Here is a 21,104-nt window from a genome sequence, read left to right as displayed (position 1 = left end):
AAGCTTGTCTGACATTATATTATAGGTCCATACCCACGCCCACACCCACTGTAAAATGGAGACTTTTTCTCATGTAAAATAAGCCCCCAGTTGACAGTCCAGACTGCATGGTGGCTCCATGATGCTTTCAATGGCCCAGCCTCCTTCCACTTTTCTCCCCTTCCTCCTTGGTGCTTGGCCCCATCCTCAAAGTATCCTCAGCGTCACAGAATGGTCGCTGCACCATCACCATGTTCAAAAAAGGCAAAAAGAGGAAGGAGCAAAGGGAAAGAATAAAAGATGTCTTCTTTGGTGGTGTAAAACAGATAGCTAGTGGGAAGCAGCCACATAGCACAGGGAGATCAGCTCGGTGCTTTGTGACCACCTAGAAGGGTGGGATAGGGAGGGAGACGCAAGAGGGAAGAGATATGGGGACATATGTATATGTATAACTGATTCACTTTGTTATAAAGCAGAAACTAACACACCATTGTAAAGCAATTATACTCCAATAAAGACGTTTAAAAATAAATAAATAAATAAAATGATATCATGGAGATAAGTAATTTAAAAAAAAAAGATGCCTTCTTTTTATTTGGGCTCAAATACACTGGCTGGCATTGTGCATTATGCCAGGTACTGAGACACTCCTAGTTCCCAAAGCAAAAGCTTAGCAGGGAAGTTTTCCCCATGCAAGGCTATTTATTTGTCCTGGTGTATAGTATTAGGTCTAGTGGAAAGAGGAAACTGAGGGTTAAGAGCCGGGTTTCTTAGATTACACTGTCCCACCGAGTAGAACAGTCTTTGTCCCGTATTTCAGTTTATCTACCTGTGTAACGAGGAAGCTGAGTGGGATAATCTTTTAAAGCCCTGCACGGTATACTTCTCGGTGCCAATAGTTGCGGCATCCTCGGGAAGAGAAAGACGGCGCTTTGCTGCTGACCAGGTGGCCGCCTCGGGCACAGAGGAGAACATCACCGCCAGTCACACAACTGGTCCTTGGCTCTCACTGTGTACTGCAGGTCCACGTCTTGCTCTGAGCCATGGTGTCAGGGAACCAAAGTGTTCCCTGGAGCCCTCCCATACCCATCCCTACACTTCCTTCCTTCTCTATATGCCTCTAAGGCCTCCACACTTTACTGTTTGCAGCCAGTGGGGTGCAAGCCCTGGCGGCCCCGTGCTCCAGATATTTGAGTGTTCCTACATTTTCAAATCCTTTTTTCTATTCCTCACCATTGCTCCCTGCCCCCACTCTGTGATAGGACTAATCTAGTGAATTACTCACCCTGGTGGTGTTACCAGCTGACTGTGGCTCACAAAGAGCAGGAGAGGCAAAATGCCCTTTTTTTTTTTTTTTTTGCAGTACGCGGGCCTCTCACTGTTGTGGCTTCTCCCGTCGCGGAGCACAGGCTCCGGACGTGCAGGCTCAGCAGCCACAGCTCACGGGCCCAGCCGCTCCGCGGCATGTGGGATCCTCCCGGACCGGGGCACGAACCCGTGTCCCCTGCATCGGCAGACAGACTCTCAACCACTGCGCCACCAGGGAAGCCCCAAAATGCCCTTTTAAAATACCCTACCAAGCGCCTGCCACTGCACTTGCCACTTTCCCAGCTAATCCTCATATTAGGTGCGTGGCAGTAGCCCCACTTTATGGATGAGAGATATCTGAGGCTTAGAGAGGGTAAGTAAGGTCACAGAGCTTCAGTGTGGTGTCAGGATATAAATACAGGTCCATCTGATGCCAAGTTCATGAAATATTTGCAATTCAATTTCAGGAAATACTGGTATTTTATTAAGCCCTCCCCATGGTAGAAAAATAGTAGAATTTCTGGTTCCCTCTCAAGTTTGAAGTATGAAACATTTTGTGCACAAGGACATTTTCCTGTGCCCCAAGGTCATTCTTTGCCTACTCCAGGCTCCACTGTGAAGCTGAGCAGCAATGGATTAGCCTCACTTACTCTGGAGAGTGACACTGAGGTTGGAAGCTCTGTATCTCTTTTCTCTCTCTTCTTACCTGCTGGTGCGAATCAGGGAATACCCTGGACATCTTTGCCAGCTGGCTTGACGGCCTCACTGTCACTTCTGAATTCTAAACAGGACATTTGCTCTCACAACCCAGGTACAGATGCCTCGAGCTGGCTCTGGGAAAATGCCCTCAAGCCTTCATGCTGTGATGCCCGCTGTATAACTCACCTGAATTCACTGCCCATTGAAAAGCATCTTTTTCACCCCTCTGCAAAAGACAGAGTGAAAACCAGTTTGCTAACAAAGAGACATGAAGAAATACACCAAGAAAGAAGTTCAAAGAGAGAGAAGGAATCAATAGCACTGAAGAAAAACAGGATGAATGTGACACCTGGAAACACATTTTTCACAAGCAGTATTGTCACTGTAATCTAAAGAATAAGCGAATGAAAGATTCTTGCCTGGGGCTGCCAAAAACAGCTAATTACAGAGAAATATTAGCTTAGTTCAGCCTCTGAAATGTGCTCAGCAGAACACTAACTTTTAAAAGATGATTAAAAGGTCTTCTGCAGGGAAAAATCTACTGTAGTCAAAACAATTTGGAAAAACCTAGGTTAAACAAAATTAAATGGATTTCTTCACTTCTTTATTGAAGATTTCTCAGTCTTTAATATGTTAACGAACATGATGAATTTTGAAGAGGGGAACTATAATATGCAGAATTTTTCAGACTTCACAACCTGTCTTGACCTTCACAAGGTAGGTCCCACCTGTTACTTTCTATTACCAAACCATGTTCATTTTTTCCCCCAGGCTGAACCACAATTTGTAATGTTAGATTTATTTCTTGGTTTACTGGTTTGTGAGTCTTCTTCTCTGGACTCTGGGACCTCCAGGGAGGCTGCGACCAGGTCAGTTCATTTACCACAGTATCCCTGGCATCTAGTGCTGTGTCCGACACACAGACAATGCTGCATAAATATTGGTTTATAGCTTTTTTCTCTTACTGTGTACTATTTATTGAAGGCTTACTATGTGCTGGACACTTTGCTTTACATGGATTATCTCATTTAATCTTCATATCAACCCTACATTGTACGTACCATTACTATCCCCTTTTTACAGATAACAAGACTAAGGCTCAGAGAATTCAAGTAACTTGCTCAAGACTGTAGTAAGTGGTGGAGACAGGATTTGAACCCTGGCATTCTGAGGCCAGAGCCAGCATTATTACATTAACTGAATGGATCAAGTCTGTGCGACTCCAGGAAAGAGGCATAAGTGAATGATTACAGTACATCTGGGTTCAGAGGCCAGCCAGGATCCTTTGAATTAAGAGGAGATGATCTGGTGAGTTCTCATTGATCATCCACTTTGTGGTGGACTTTGTTTTAAATGAGGTCACTCATTTAATCCTCTGATGCACTTTAAGCAGGAGGAATATCAACTCCTTCCATAGAGAACCAAACTGAGGCCCAGAGAAGCTAAGGAAGCTGTCCAGGGTCACTGGTCTGGGAAGCAACAGAACAGAGGTTTGTGTAATAGCAAAGCTCCTGGCCTGGGTGGCCCAGCTAGAGTTTGGAGGAACACAGAGGCCTGTAGGGAGTTCTTGGAGCAAAAGCTGTACTCCCACATCCCTCCCTCTTCTGTTGCCTGCCACGGTCCCATTCCAGAAAGCCATGTGTCATCAACACTTCAGCACCGATGTTGCCCAGATTCTGACCAAGGCACAAACAGGCTTCACTCCCACTTTGCTACCTGGCTCACCTCTCCTTAGTGATCTGGCTGAAGTATGGACTCTGGAGCCTGAGTTCACACCCAGTTCCACCACCTGCTAATTCTATGTCCATAAGCTATTTTGCCTATTTGAGCCCCACATATAATAATAGGTCTGACTTCACTAGATCGTTGGGACCATTAACTGAAATGACACATATAAAATTCTTTAGTTCACTGCCTGGCACATTTTAGATATGTATGAAGTAGTTGTTATTAATAAAATAGTTAATAATCCTTCATGATCTGAACTGGTGACTCATGCCCTCAGCTGGGGGCACAAGGATACATGGGTAAGCACAGCACTTGGCACACAGAAAGTGCTCAGTAAATGCCTGTTGAGTGGACTGGGCTTCTTCCCTAGTATAAGCAGAATGGAAAGGTAGGAGGGGGTGTGTGGCACATCCAGAAAGAGCAGGGTGGAGAAGCCACACAATGGGAAAGAGACTTGTCTTCCTTCTCTGCTGTGTAAATCTCAAGGGCTCTGGTGGCTCTGAGTGGCAGCTTCCAGAGTCCTTTCTCATGAAAGCTCTGCTGTCTCCAGGAGACTGGTGTTTACTTGGCTCTTCCAAGGGGGATGGACAAGGTCAAAAGCTTCTCAGGTAGTGGATCAGCTCATTTAGTTTTGTCACCTTTGTGGGCTCTGTCTCCAATTATGCTGTGAAGCAACCTTCTGCCAAGTAGTAAATTTGAGACCCCATTTTTCACAAAAATGCCACACCTGGGGCCAGAGTGATTCTGTCTGCTTGTTCAGAGATGGAGTAAGTTGTCACTGTACTCAGCACTTACTGTGTGCCTGGATGCCTGCTAAACCCTCCTTGATGTGCTATCGTCAAGCTTCGAATCCAGTCTCCCTTCCCCTGGCCATGTAAGAAACTCTTGAGGATGTCTCTGCTTTTTTTGCTTATTTGAGACACACTAAGGTGACTGGGAATTGTTCCTTGACTCTAAGCTCCTGGCCTTGGACATGGCAGGTATGTACTGAGTCATGGGATGATGACCTCACATGCATATTCTACACCTGTGCCTGCAGGCTGTGTGCACGTACACGTCCTCACATTGGATGTGTATATGGTGTGGAAGTATACATCTTAACATTGTGTTTTCCAACAAATTTTAATCCATTATTTCCAAGCTCAGTTTCTTTTTGTAATTTTTACCATGTTCCACTCCTATTCTACTGCCTTTGAAGTAACTGAAGTCCATGAGTCCCACAAAACCAGGGTAAATGGCATTGACAGAACTGAATGACAAAGCAATGCAAACAGGGCTTCTCCATTCAGGGTTCTCAAATTCAGGGCAAGGGGAATCAGAAGAGCTTCAGCTTGGCACAGCTAATAAGGATCCTCTTCCACTCTCTCTTTACCACAGGTTCTTTCAGTCTCTTCCAAAGAAGCCATGCAGAGGCAAAGACATGGAGAGGATGGTCAAGGACCAGATGGAGGGACCTGGGATCTTCTGCCATGTCAGCAGCTCTTCCTCCAGGGACAGGTGCTCGTATGGACAACTGCTATTGAGAGATATCATGTAGCTTCAGCTCTGTGATGAGGTCACTAAGAAACCAAGTCATGCACCTAAGATAGAATCTCATATGTCTGCTTAATGTTAATCAGACATCTCCACTCCTTACCCAGCGAGGCCTGACCTATGATGGGACATTAGTAGAGTTTTATAGACACATTAACAGATAGTGGAATCCAAGTGCAGACGGACCCTGTCAAAGGAACTCCAGAAAATGCATGTCCTTGGTGGGTAATGGTCAGAAGCCTTTGTCATCCACTGGAGCTCAAGGCTATGTGGGCAGGGTGCAGAGTGGTCCCCCCTGCCCTGTACAAACCTTCCAAGAAATTAATAATGGACACATGGGGGATGTTGAGAATGTCTTCTTGGTATTAATGATTTGTTAAGTCTGGGAATCTGGGCTAGGTGGGGAGCCCATAATAAGAAGAGGGCTAATGAGCTTAATCCATTCAATTCGGTTCAACAACCAACATACCTTGAGTCACCATGCTAGGCAGTGGGGATGCAGAGCTACAAGAGAGTGCTGCCACACTGAGGTTCTCCGAATGTACTCATGGAGCAGGGGCGGTGTGAAGATGATAATAATAACTATCCTGTAGGGTTATTATCCAGGTCAAATTTGATAATGTATAAAAAGTGCCCCATCTGTCAACACCGAATACATGGTAGCTATTACACGTGAAGATACAAAGACCGATGACTCAGTGAGGGCTATTCAATGCTGTCACCTCTTCCTAATTCTCTAAAGAAAATCTTAATACTGCAAGCTCAAAATCTCCCTTTGGCCTACTAAAAGTTGGGGGAATGCCTGGGCTGCAAAAAGGCTCCATGGAGAAGAGTGGTGCCTCTTGGTAATGGCAAAAGACCGCTTCAGGAGCCCTGAACGTAGGCTGGGTCTTTCAACATGCCTGGCTTGATCTCGAAGCTGCTCCTGAGAGGAGCTGAGTTGCTCCATTTCTGTGATCTGGCAGGTGCTCGTAGGCAGTGGAGCAGGGACTGGGTGGAGAGCTGCCCAGAACATGAAAACCTTCCAGTCTGGCTCACCTGTCAGTGATATTTCCTCAGTTAACTTAATGATGCCCTTGGAGCATCAGCTAGTTCTGTATCTGGCTGAGAGGGTGAGAGGGACATGGGTGTTTCTCCTGCATTCTTAATGAAAAAGATGCTTTTTTTTTTCTTTTTTGAAAGAATCTTCAAGGAGATTTTAGGGGCTCTCAGATGAGCAAGACTCCTACTTTCTGTTTTTGATTGACATACAATGTCTTCCCTGGTGTGTGTGTTTCATTTGTTTTGGGGTTTTTGGCTGTGATTTCCTTAGTCTATTTGTCTTGCTGACTGAAATAATAGAAAAGGAAATATTTGGAGAGAGATTTTCTACTCAAAAAAATGGCAGAAAGGATTTAGATAACAGCATTTTTATATGCCACAAAACTAAAGAAAAATTTTATTTACACACACACGTATATTTAAACACACATATATGTATATGTAGTGGGACAGAGTTTCAAATTTATAAGTAGAGTGTATTTGCCTGTCATGTTTATCAAATAGGAGCTTAGAAATAGTGGCAAACTAGATCAGAAAGAAAGCAGAAAGGGAAAATAAAATTCTCTGAATGCCTGTTATGTGCTAGGAATAGGCCAATGCTTTTCATATGTTATTATCTCACCAAAAAACCCCATAAAATAAATGCCACTTTTATCCCCACTTTACAAATGTGGAGATTGAGACTATCCAAAATTATGCAGTTTTCAAGCGGTAGAGCCTGGAATTGTCCATGGTCTTGACCACTATTTTGTCTCTAGACCCCAAGATAACTGGGTAGAAGAAATTTTGCATTGCTCCAGTAAAAGAAAATAAATACTAGCACTCAAGTATACAAGGTCTTACTGGGCTTACTTTGACTATTTCCAACTTTGACATTTTAGAAGTTGTTTACAATGATTATACTCCATTGAGGTAGAAAGAAAATCAATTGGGATAAATAAAAGTTAATAAAAACATGAATTTTAAAATTATTATTATACTTATTGTATTATTATTAATAGCTACTCAATTGTTATCTACTCAGTTATATAGAAACTAAAGAGAAGAAGAAATGTGTGGTAGACAAGATTTTAAAACTGAATGGATCTCGGTTCAAATCTCTGCTAGTTTACTAATCAGCTATGTCATCTGAAGGCAAACAACTTATTTTTCTGTTCTTAAGTTTGCTTACCTGTTAATTGACAAAAATGACATCTCCCTTAAAGGGTTCTTACGAGTATTACATACTCACATTTAAAGTATGTAAAACTCTTAGGTGCACGCAAGTGGCTGGAGCAGATCTGGGCTGCTGCTGGGGCTTCGTGATCCACTTCCTAGGTGCTAAGGGGCTGCTAGGCTAGGGTGAAGGCAGGCGGCAGCCCTCAGAGACAGCAGCGCAGAGGTGCTTCTGCCAGTTAGCACCACTGGAGACAAAACTGAGAACTGGGAAGAACTACAGGGATTTCATATGAGAAAATCTTTGGATTATCAAGAGACACCACATATTTCATCATCATCATCATCATGGTTATTATTATTTACTGTGGATGAATCCAGCGAAGTGTAAAAAAAAAAAAAAGATACCCCAGATCCTCAGTGGAGAGTCTTTCAGTCAAGAGCAGGAAAGAATGTCTGCCAGTTTTACAGTAGCACGATTTCATATCAGTTTCATGTCGTGTGGCTGACAGCGTCTTGGTGCTCCCGCCGGGTGTGAGGCCTGAGCCTCTGAGGTGGGAGAGCCGAGTTCAGGACTTTGGTCCATGAGAAACCTCCCGGCCCCATGTAATATCAATCGACAAGAGCTTCCCCAGAGATCTCTGTCTCAACACTAAGACCCAGCTCCACTCAATGACCAGCAAGCTCCAGTGCTGGACACCCCATGCCAAACAACGAGCAAGACAGGAACACAACCCCACCCATTAGCAGAGAGGCTGCCTAAAATCATAATAAATTCACAGACACCCCAAAACACACCACCAGACACAGTCCTGCCCACCAGAAAGACAAGGTCTAGCCTCATCCACCAGAACACAGGCACCAGTCCCCTCCAACAGGAAACCTACACAACACACTGAACCAAGCTTACCCACTGGGGGCAGACACCAAAAACAATGGGAACTACAAACCTGCAGCCTACGAAAAGGAGACCCCAAACACAGTAAGTTAAGCAAAATGAGAAGACAGAGAAATACACAGCAGATGAAGGAGCAAGGTAAAAACCCACCAGACCAAACAAATGAAGAGGAAATAGGCAGTCTACCTGAAAAAGAATTCAGAGTAATGATAGTAAAGGTGATCCAAAATCTTGGAAATAGAATGGAAAAAATACAAGAAATGTTTAACAAGGACCTAGAAGACTAAAGAGCAAACAAACGATGAACAACACAATAAATGAAATTAAAAATTCTCTAGAAGGAATCAGTAGCGGAATAACTGAGGCAGAAGAACAGAGAAGTGACCTGGAAGATAAAATAGTGGAAATAACTACCACAGAGCAGAATAAAGAAAAAAGAATGAAAAGAATTGAGGACAGTCTCGGAGACCTCTGGGACAACACCAAACGTACCAACATTCGAATTATAGGGGTCCCAGAAGAAGAGAAAAAGGGACTGAGAAAATATTTGAAGAGATTACAGTTGAAAACTTCCCTAATATGGGAAAGGAAATAGTCAATTAAGTCCAGGAAGCACAGAAAGTCCCATACAGGATAAATCCAAGGAGAAAAACCTTAAGACACCTCTTAATCAAACTATCAAAAATTAAATACAAAGAAAAAATATTAAAAGCAGCAAGGGAAAAGCAACAAATAACATACAAGGGAATCCCCATAAGGTTAACAGCTGATCTTCCGGCAGAAACTCTGCAAGCCAGAAGAGTGTGGCAGGACATATTTAAAGTGATGAAAGGGAAAAACCTATGTCTATAGTTAAGAAGTGCCCCAGGCATTCTGATGATCATCCATGTTTGGGAACTAAGACTCTAGAGCAGTGGTTCTTTCATTTTGGTGTGCATCAGGACTTCCCGGGGCTTAAACGGCTGAGCCCCACCCATCCGTAGAGCTTCCAGCTTGATAGGTCTCAGGTAGAAATAGAGAATTTACTTTTCTACCAAGTTCCCAGGTGATACTCATGCTCCTGATCCTGGAACTATAATAGGGAAGAACAAATCTGACTCCATATTAGATCTGTTTCTTTTACTTTAATCTTTGTATTCTATTGCTTTTGCTTCAAGTTAAGAATGTTGCCTACAGCCTGAAATACACAGGTTAGCCCATTCTCAAGGCTCTGACCTTTAAGGGTATAACACTTTTCCATCCATATAGAGATAAAAAGTTGCAGAACAGAGAATAATATTTGTCTTACTGGAGATGTACAGGAACATCGTGACCTGACCTACAAAGACAGCTGCAAGAACAAACAATTCCAACACCAAGAAGTCTGCAACAAGCAACCCCTCCTTCACCTTGCCTTTAAAAAATGCTTTGCTGAAACCCTTTGGGGAGTTCAGGGTTTGTGGTGGGGGGCATGAGCCACCCGTTTTCCTTGCATGGCCCTACAATAAAGCTTTCTTTGCTACAAACTCTGACATTTCACTACTGTTTGGCCTCACTGTGCATTGGGCACACAAAGTTGCATTTGATAACAGAAACCACACCTTGGGAATCAGGGATCTAAGACAGGGGTCAGCAAACTATGACCTGACCATAGTTTGACCATAGTGGGCCAAATCCAGCTGCCCCCTGTTTTTGTAAGTAAAATTTTATTAGATCACAGCCATGCTCATTCATTTATATATTGTCTATGGCTATCATCAAAATATAATGGCACAGTTGAGTAACTACAACCATATAACACATAAAGACGAAATTGATTACTGTCTGGGCCTTTACAGAAAAAGTTTCTCAGTTCCTGATCTGCGAGAGAATGGTCTGATCTTGGGCTTTTATTTGGGGATAGAATTGCCTGCCAGATAAAATACAGGGCACCCAGTAAAATGTAAACTTCAGATAGACAAATAATTTTTTTAGTATAAGTATCCCAAATATTTTATGCTTAAAACCAGTTTGGAAAACAGTCCAGCAGTTTCTTGCAAAGTTAGATACACATGTGCCATATGATGCAGTCCTTATACTCTGAAGCATTTACCAAGGTAAATGAAAAATAGGTCCATACAAACACTTGTATATACATGTTTACAGCAGAAATAAAGCCAAAATAAATAAATATAGAATAAAACAAAATAAAGCAATAATTGACAAAAGTTGAAAACAGCTCAAATATCCATCATCAGGTGAATGGATAAATAAACTGTGGTATACAACTGAATATTACTCAGCAACAAAAAGGAATGAACGACTAATGCATGCAACAACATGAGTGAATCTCAAAATAATTACCCTAAGTGAAAGAAGTCTGACAAAAGAGTATACATAGCATGGTTCCATTCATGTAAAATTCTAGAGAACGCAAACTATTCTATAGTGACAGAAAGCTAATCAGTGGTTGCTTGGGGATTGGGAGAGCAGGGAAGGATGGAAGGAAGGATTTACAAAGGGGCACAGGAAACTTTTGGGGTGATGGATATGTTCATTACCTTGTTTGTGGTATGGATTTCACAGGTGTATACAGATCATAAAACATACCAAATTGTATATTTTAAGTACATGTAGTTAATTGTATGTCAATTATCCCTCCATCACACTGTGTAAAAACACGTTCAACACTTCACTTTCTAGTCTCATTCACTCTCTACAACCTCCAAGCCCTATCTGAGAATTAAGGCTGGAGTAGATGCTGAGTCGCCCTGGCAACAACTGCATTTATCTGAACTCTTTTCAGCTGGGAGTCTAATCTCTCCTATTAGATTATAAGGTCCTGGAAGGCAAATTCTCATACTTAGATACCCCCAGGGCTGCACCTGCTGGCTTCCCACTCCCTGCTCTGCCACCTTACTAGCAGCTCCAATCTATTGTGGGTCCTGAGTCTGCTGTGTAATTAGAAGCCAGCCTGACCCCACCTTGGCAACTGCCTTCTAGCCCTGCCAGAAATGCCTGCTGGCTGCCCAGAGTCCCCAACTCTCAATCCTGGCCTGAACCAGCCTCAGGCCATGTCACTGAAAGATGCACATGCCTTTTGCCAGTATGTATTTGCATCTCCCCAGGGGCTTCTGTTGGCTTTCTGGGTCAGGCTTCTCTACCATGTCCCAGAGAGTAGACTGAAGAGGAACCATGATCTAGTTTGTCTGGGAGGGACGTCTGAAGGTTCAAACTTGAGGCTGGTGTCACTGAAATGAGGTCGTTTCCCTTGGCTATTTGCCCTGGCTGGCAGGATCTGATGAGAGCAGAGAGATGTCTCAGTTCTGTTCCTGCCCCAGAAAGAGGCAGCCTATGAGCCAGACAGACACATGGGCCTATCTCTCCAGCAGCAACTGAGTCAGGGAATTCCAAGGCGAAAAGACATCACTTCATGGGAGCGGTATTTCCCCGGCTATCTTTCTGAAACGCTAATAACTTCCCTCAAAACTGATCTCTGCGTAGAGCTCATCATGATTCTCAAACATTAAATAAATAAGTACAAAATGATATAGAAGATTGAAAACAAGTTCTCATAAATGAGTGATGATGTGATATTGATACATTCCTTGCACTGCATGGAATTAGTAATCAGTACTAATGTCTAATTAATAAAAAGATGCCGAATCCAAATAGCCATAATTTCCTGTTCCGCAGCTCAATCACGTATGAATTGCTTGCAGCTCTCTGAGATCTTAAAGGGGTTTTCCCAGTTCAGATACTGGACCCCACAATGTGAGGCAGACCAAGGTGGACTTCACTGGGGGGAGCGGGGGAGGCGATAGCTCAGCACGGCAGAGCACTGCAGCTCAACACACACTTGTTCTTTGCAGGGATCAAGGCCCCTTATAAAGTACAGCAGAGACCACAGCCCCTACTCAAACCTGGGCCACAGGGAGACTATCTTCCCCTCCCAGTTCCCAATGGAGGGCTGAGAAGTCTGCTCCACTGAAGTGCTTAAGTCTCAATGGGGCAGACCCCAGAGCCCTTAATGTGGGCCACCGCAGACTCCTGCTTGCTCCCAGGGCAACAATGATTGAGCAGAAGCAATAAAAATGTTTCCTATGTGCCCCGTTCTGCAGTGGACTCTCTGAGCATGTTGCCTTATTTAAGCCTCACACAACCCTATAAGTTCGCAGTTGCTATGCCCATTTCACTGCTGGGGAAGTTGAGGATTAGGGGCCTACTGATGCTTTTCAAACTTGAGTGTGTATCTGAATCACCTGGAGATCTTGCTAAATGCAGAGACTGGTTGGGGCGGGACTCAGGATTCTGCATTTCTAACCTGTGCCGGTGAGTACCACAGGCTCAGCGGTTGGGTATGTAATCAGCCATAAGGGCAGAGCCGGGATTGAACCGGGTTCTGTCTGACTCCAAGACCTGGGCCCTCCTACTCGCCAGTCAGTCGTGTGAAGCACAGGGATGAATGAGGACATGCGCTGCCCTTGAGGACTCCCCACCTGGTCAGGGAGGCAGACACCTCCCGAGGTGACACAAGCCTTGAAGTGCTGTCTTAATGCTGGAACAAATTCCTGCTGGCCACAGATGAAGAGGGAGAGAGTCATCCCGTCTGGGGAGCAGAGGGTCAGGGAGGAACTCACAGAGCTTAGCCTTCAAGGAGGAGCACAACTCAGCCCAGGGGAGGAGAGAGTTGGCATCAAAGGACATTTCAGTCTGAGAGGGCAGCACAGACAAAGGCCCGAAGCTGTGACAGCGAGTGCTGTGTTCCGGAAAGGTGAGAATTCTACCGTGGTTGGAGTGTGTCCCCTGCTCCCCATCTGCACAGTGTCTGGCTTTTGTTAACAATTTCTGCTCTCCTCCAGGCCTGAGTCTCTCACACTGCAGGCCCTGAGTAAGTAGGTCAGAAGGCTGGGGTGGGCCTGTAGCCAGGTGCTGGGAGGGCTCAGGATTTGCCCAGCTTCTGCCTGGTTCTGGCCACCTGCTTGGGCCCATTCCCTCCTCCTTCTCTTCCCTGACCATCCCAGACCCAGTGAGACAGAGAGGAAGGCAGGGGCTAAGGATGTGCTCTCTGGGGCCCTGGCTGCTCCCCAGAAAGTGAGGGCTCGGAGGATCAGAGGGATGGGGCTCACCATCCAAGGATTCTCAACCCTGGCTGCACAAGAGAGTCACCTGGGAGAGTAAACACACACACACACACACACACACACACACACACACACACACACACACACACACACACACACACACACACACACACACACACACACACACACACACACACACACACACACACACACACACACACACACACCCTTCTGCTTCAGTAGGTCTCAGAAAAGCTTGGGGCAGAGGGAGCCAGCACGATTCCTGGGAGAGGAATAAATATTTCAGACTCATACAGATGGAAAAAAAAACCGAACTTTGCTTCTTTTATAATATAAAGGACTGAAATGAAAAAGGGTGAGAGGAGTGTGCCTAAACTATATGCAGTTTGTCAGGATTTTCTAAGATTAAATTCTGTCTTTAATAATATTTATGGGTTTCATCTGATTATATCAGAAGTATATAGCTGCTACAGAATACTTGAAAATTTTCAAAAACGTGTAAAGAAGAGAATAAAAATCTGACCACCCAGAGATAATCACCCTTATGGTAAGTGTCCTTCTAGTCTTTTTTTTTTTTTTAGTCACATACCCACATGTAGCTATCAATATAGGATCATATTGCCTATACAACTCTCACTTCCTGATAGTAGATTTCATGTTTGTTTCATTGTTTATGGTTCCCCCCACATCCCAGAAGAAATCTCTGCAGGCAACAACTTTGCCTCTTCTCTTCTCCTCTACATCTCCAGTGTCTAGAAGATCTAGCACACAGCCAGCACTCCATACTTACTTGTTCAGTGGTGAGTATAGTATTTGTTTAAGGTCAAGGGCATTGAAGTTGGACCTGGATCTGACCCCACCTTTGTCACTTACTTGAACAAACTACCTAAATCTGCTAACCCTCAGTTTCCCTCATCCATACAATGGGCATAGGAAGAAAACCAGCCCGACATAGCTTCTATAAAAATGCTTGAGGGCCTCCCTGGTGGCACAAGTGGTTGAGAGTCCGCCTGCCGATGCAGGGGATACGGGTTCGTGCCCCGGTCTGGGAGGATCCCATATGCCGCGGAGCGGCTGGGCCGGTGAGCCATGGCCGCTGAGCCTGCGCGTCCGGAGCCTGTGCTCCGCAACGGGGGAGGCCACAACAGTGAGAGGCCCACATACCGCAAAAAAAAAAAAAAAAAAAAAAAAAAAAAAATGCTTGATACAGGGCCTGGCACGTAGCAACTCCTGAGTAAAATGTTAGCTATCACATCATGTATTTTATATTAGGCAAATCCTCTCAGAAGTTTGAAAAGAAGGGATAGGCCACACAGTCTACTGGTATGGAGGGAGAATTTGTATATCTTAGGGACACACAGACCCAAGAAAAAGAAGCACTGAACTTCAATTGACCTTATCTACAAAGTTCATTTTTAGAAGTCCAAGGGGAAAAAAAAGCAAATTCAGAGTATCTTATTTCCTTAGATCCTAGGCACTTTCTTCGAGACATGTGAAAAGCACCTCGGGATAATGCTCAATACAAAGCTAAATGTAATTCTATAACCATTCTTTCCCTTTCTCCCAAATCCTTATTCAAAGCGCAGAATTGTGTCCTGGTCCCTTATCTGATACTCCTGAAGACAGCCTTGCTGGTTTACAGCATCCCCCTGCAGGACTCCTTGCATCAAGAGGCAGGCTTTGGCCCTCGCTCTGGGGGAAAGCTGACTTGGATCCCATGTCACCCTTTAATCATCACCAGTTGCCTTTAATTACATTATGATCTGAGAACTATAACAGAAGCTTAAGTGGAGGAAAATATCTCCATCATGGGCTTCCCTGGTGGCACAGTGGTTGAGAGTCCGCCTGCCAATGCAGGGGACACGGATTCGTGCCCCGGTCCGGGAGGATCCCACATGCTGCGGAGCGGCTAGGCCCGTGAACCATGGCCACTGAGCCTGCGCGTCCGGAGCCTGTGCTCTGCAACAGGAGAGGCCACAACAGTGAGAGGCCCGCGAACCCAAAAAAAAAAAAAAAAACCTCCATCATCTAGGACAGAGCTTTCCACAAGGTAAACTAAATAACAAATATTTGTTGAATAAAAGATTGAAATCATGAGTACTGATTTCATGTGATTGGGTTTCGTTTTACTAAATGCTACCTGTTTTATCTATACTGAACACAAATGATTGGCCTTATATGAATGTTAATAATTCTATTTCACCCTGAACATGACACGCTCGCTCACATGTATCTCTTCTTTCTTTAAAATGTTCAAAACCTTTAACCTGGAAAGCAGAGAAAGACCTTGAATTTTTCCCTTGGTTAACCCAGAGTGGTTCTTGTCTCAATGCCTGGGAAGCATTCTTGATATGTCACTCTTACTTTTGGCGAGACTGTCCTATAAGTAATCATCACTCTGCTATATTATCCACGGTAAGGTTGGAAGTTGTGGCCTCAAAGAACTATGGAAACCACAACAGACTATAGCCTAGGACAGGTTGGTGGCAGTGGCCACTGAGTCAGAGCTGCGGTGTTTAACCTGCTCCTGTGAAAGCCACCACAGTGGTAAAGAATATGAACTTCTGAATCAGACAGACATGAGCATAAGTCGTGGCACTGCCAGTTCCTTTCCTGTGACTTTGGACAAGTCATTTCATGTCTCTAAGCCTTAGCAATTGATGGAATGAGTGCCAAACTTATAGGATCATTGTAAGGATTAAAGGGGATAAATGCAGAGTATGGGTTTAGCACAGGGTCTGGGATATTGAAAATATGCAATAATGGTAGTAATCATTCAAATCACAATTACAAGTTAAAGTAACTCTAGCCAAGGTCCATTCTTAAAATAAAGATGGTACGAAGTTTTTCAAATGGCTCCCAAAGACCTGCTACTTATCGCTTCCTTTTGGTCAGCTGATCAGTATGGAAGCTAAGATCAGAACAATGCAATGAAGAGACAAGAGCTTAGCCTGGCATGGAAAACACTCCCTCCCTTGGACACCACCCTCCCGAGGCAGCAGTGAGAGTGCCTTCCATGTTTCTCTACCACTGCTTTAAGTTTCATTTTCACTAAACCCCAAGGCTTCTGGAAAAAGAGGAAAGTAAGGCCCTGCATGATATTTCACCTAAGGTGAAAATAGGTTCCTGGGATGAAACCAGTAAGACAAGCGTTTTTTTCATTATAGGTTAAATTCTTTTCAGATTCAATGTAGAATAAATTTAGATCATAACATTCAATAGCTAAACAGCTACACAGCCACTAAATTGAATAAAAATCTAATGTCAGGGCGCCTCCAATGAATACAGTCTTTGTGCAAGCCACTTTTTATCATTTACTAGCTCATCTCTTTCAGTGTAGAACTGCCTTCAGGTTGAGTCTTGAATCATTTTGTCCTCCCATGTATGAATGTTTCAAAAGCAAAGCTTGGGGTCAGAAAGAGATGCAGATGGACAGAGGATCTGCCTGAGGGAGGCTGCTGAAGAAACTGGCCAAACTTGACTTCTCTCTCGAGAATGGACTCACTAAGCGCCCAGAGACTGATGTATATGTCAGAGCACCAACTTATCACTTTGCAGTGAAATTAGAAATCCTAAAGAGATTACACACGTTCTTCTTTTGACTTGCACCCCTCTCCCTGTGCACCCTCTTGTCATGCGAAGGTTGATAATTAGCAGAAAGTGTCTTCTAAACAGGGGAGCAGAACAATTTATTCATTCAATAAGTGCTTATTGAACAGTTGCTATGAGTCTGGCTCTGTGCAAGGCACTGTGAATGATAAACAAATCATACTTCACTTTTGCCATCATATAATCCACAATCTATTAAAGGACATACACAGGTAGAGCAGTGAGTATGAAATGATGTGGAACTTGCATAATGTGACATGGAAGGTGTGTGATGCTATGGGAGCCCGGGGAAGAGACCTCTCCCCCAGTAAGAGGGACTGAAGTGGAGGGGAAAGAGTTTAAAGGCAGTGATCCTGGAGCTACGACCTAAAGGATGGCTTAAGAGTAGCAGATGAAGTTAGGAGAAGGCTTGTAGGGAGTGGTAGGGAGAGGGAGGCAGGGAAGAGTGTCCAAGTGTTAGTTCTCTCGGCTCGTTAACCATAGGCCTTTTGCTCTGCAGGGTTGTTTGAAGACGGATATTATTTCCACAGTAGAGATATAGTTTCCTCAAAGTCCAGACCAGGTGTCCTTGGGCACCTTTTCCTCTGGACGTTACTAGGAAGGCTAATTTCAGTGTCTCCCTTGGTGAGTATCCCATTGAGTAGCATCCTCTTGTTGAAAAATCAAACTTATCTCACTGGCCTAGAATATTTTCTATCTTTGACTTTGTACATAACTACCCCGATCTATTATGTTTTGATCTTTTGCTCATTTCTCTGAAGGCAATTAGATATTTGTTATGGCCAAATTGTTTGTCCAGGGAATATATCCCTTGATGTATATCTATGTATTACCTATATGATGACTTTTGCAAGTTATAAGGAAGATTGCTCCAGATTTGAGGTCCAGTGAGGTGCAGAGCACATTGTATGTATTTCTCTTATATTTTAGTGGATACCACACCTCTGGACAATTATTTCTTCATTCTTCATTTGCTCATTGGTAAACTGATCATATAGGTAACCTGTCCCACAGAGTACAGATATGATGTTGAGCAAAAGGCAGACATAGTCAGGTCTCTAATGGAATTCACAGTCCAGTGAAGGAGAGAGAGAATAATCAAGTAATCAAGATCTTAAATGTAAAATTAAAACTGTGATAACATTATGTATAAATAAGAGACTATAGAATAATGGTGGCAAGAGAGAATGGAGAAGCTAAAATATAAGGAATGTAGACATTTTCTACGTGATAGGAAAGGAGTCAGTTTCAGTCCAGGTAGGGTGAGTAGAACCAACTCAAATCAGGCAATACAATTGTGGAAGAGGTTGCAGTTTTCTAAGAACTAGGAAAGGATGCAGAGCCTGACTACAAAATAGGGCTCAGCTTTTAAATCTGAGACTCAGGTAGAATTATTCTGGACATGTAGCCAAATCCATCAATATCCCGTGTCCTAGGCCAGTGACCTCAGTTGACCAGAGATGGCAAATCTGCTCTGCTTATCTGGGTAAGTGTCTTTGCATTCTGTGTGGTCTCGAAATAAAGCCAAGAGGTGGTAAAATATGTAAAACACACCCATAAGTATTAACACTTCTGTTATCTGGCTTTGACAGGTTTTGCAATCATAATAATTTGCGTGTTTGTTATCTGTGGCAGTGCTTCCCAACCATTACCATGTCATGAGACAAATAATATCTCAAAGGAATACTGGGGTTGCTAACTGAAGGGATTTGGAACCCCATATGAGGCTGTTCTCGGCAGGATGCAATCAGGCCATGGACTCTGACCACCTCAAGCCCCACCTGCCTCACAGATTGAGGACATCAATTCTTGAGACACACTGGGAAGCTGGGGGATAAACGCTGATTTACACTGTATGAAATGGGTAAGCTGACTGACCCACTGGATTTGTTATTTTGATTTTAAATGGTTAACTGGTAACGTGATTTTAATTGGAAATGTATAGGATAATGAGATTGATTGTATTTGTAAACTGTTTATTTGATAATCTGATCCCTTACATCCAAAATTTGAGATTTATTCGTTTTGAAAGTAGTGTTCAAGTGTCTAAGAAAATTGTTTGAGTTTTAGATATGCCTATAACTGTGCCCTGGGAGAATCAGATCTATGACATTTGTGATTGTAATTTGAAACATCTAAGGAGATATGATTAATTAACTAAACAAGTTAGATTAAATGTTATGGAAAACGTAATCTGTTAAATTTATAACTAACATTACTATTAATCAAATTATATTAATCAAATAACAAATTAGACATTTCTTATATTTATACAGAAAATAACTAGATTTGTAAATTTAAAAAGTGATTCATCCTTGAGATTAAAACTTATTAAGAGAAGTTAGATTTTAAAAATTTCAATTTCAGTAATTTTAGTATTAATTAAAATACAAGTAATAGTAAATATTCCACTGAATGTATAAAATCCACCCACATACATTACAAAACTCAATGGACAACATGAAGATAAGGGCATAACCAGTAAGAATACACAATAACAAAGTTTGATTTGGTCTAGGGGCCCAAAAAGGTTTTTCCTAGAGGAAGTGAGTTTAGCCTGGATCTGAAGATTAGGAGAAAAGAGGTCCAGTGAGGAGAGGGGAGAAGAGCATTACAAGAACTGGAAGAAGAGAAAAAGAAGAAGAAACAAGGGAATATGAGGAGATAAAGAGGAAGCACTGGGGGTATGTGTCAAGGCCCTGGGGTAGCCTTAGGCATTGGGGAATATAAATACTGTCAACCAGTCTAGAGCACAGAGAACAAGGGAGAGCAGAGAGCTAGGGCCCCAAGTATGCTCTCACCTCCTATAGTATTCTGCATGGGAGTTCTCTCTTTAAAGAGGCTTCCTCCACCTCCTTTCTAAAATTACTCCTAGCTAGTTACTCCCTAATCCCTTGTACTACTTAATATTTCTTCATAGTCCTTATCACCCCTGAAAATAAATCTCTATTTTTTATATTTTTTAATTGTTGATCTCCCCCACTAGAATATATATTCCATGCCTCCCTGAGGACAGGAGCTTTATTTGTTTTCTTTACCACTGTTTCTGTGGTGCTTTGAACAGTGTGGGCATTCAAAACACATTTCTTAAAGGAATGAGTTAAGCAATGCAACAAAAAACACAAGAAGGGCCTTATAGGGACTTCCCTGGTGGTCCAGTGATTAAGACTTCGCCTTCTGGGACTTCCCTGGTGGCACAGTGGTTAAGACTCCATGCTCCCAATACAGGGTGCCCGGGTCTGATCCCTGGTCAGGGAACTAGATCCCACATGCATGCCGCAACTAAGAGTTTGCCTGCCACAACTAAAGAGCCAGCGAGCTGCAACTAAGGAGTCTGCCTGCTACAACTAAGAGCCAGTGCAACCAACCAACCGACCAACCAAATAAAGAAAGAAAGAAAGAAAGAAAGAAAGAAAGAAAGAAAGACTTCTCCTTCCAATGCCGGGGGGTGCAGGTTCGATCCCTGGTCGGGGAGCTAGGATCCCACATGCCTCCGGGCCAAAAATCCAAAACATTAAACAGAAGCAATACTGTAACAAATTCAATAAAGACTTTAAAAATGGTCCACATTAAAAAAAAAAAAAAAAAAGAAAAAAGAAGTACCTTGTAGACCATGCTAAAGATTTCGGTCTTCCAGCTAAGAGTAGGCAGGAGGCCTGGTCAGTTTGCATTTAGAAAATACTTGGCTAACCATATAGTGAAGACAAATGAAAAATGATGGCTGCTTGGGCTAAGACTGTGACAGTGGAAAGAGGTATGCACAGATTTGGAAGTTGAGAGAGCTTGTTGATAGACTGGATATGCAAGAGTGAGGGAGAAGGAGGTCAAGTCTGGCTCCTAGGATTCTGGCTTATGGAACTAGACACATGGGAATGCTACTCACTGAGATAGAAGACAATGGAAAGGGACTAAACTGGATATTGTGCATATACTGAGATCAAGGTACCTAGAAGTATTCAAGTGTACATGCCAGGTAGACAGGTCTATGTGTTGGAAGCTAAGCTGATGATTTATATTAATGGTTCATCATGTATAAGTAATAGCTGAATCCATGGATATCAGTGAAACTAAGGCAGAAAGTACAGAGTAAA

Source organism: Mesoplodon densirostris, chromosome 3, assembly GCF_025265405.1.
Source record: "Mesoplodon densirostris isolate mMesDen1 chromosome 3, mMesDen1 primary haplotype, whole genome shotgun sequence".
Classification (NCBI taxonomy): Eukaryota; Metazoa; Chordata; class Mammalia; order Artiodactyla; family Ziphiidae; genus Mesoplodon; species Mesoplodon densirostris.
Note: the sequence above shows the minus strand (reverse complement) of the source record.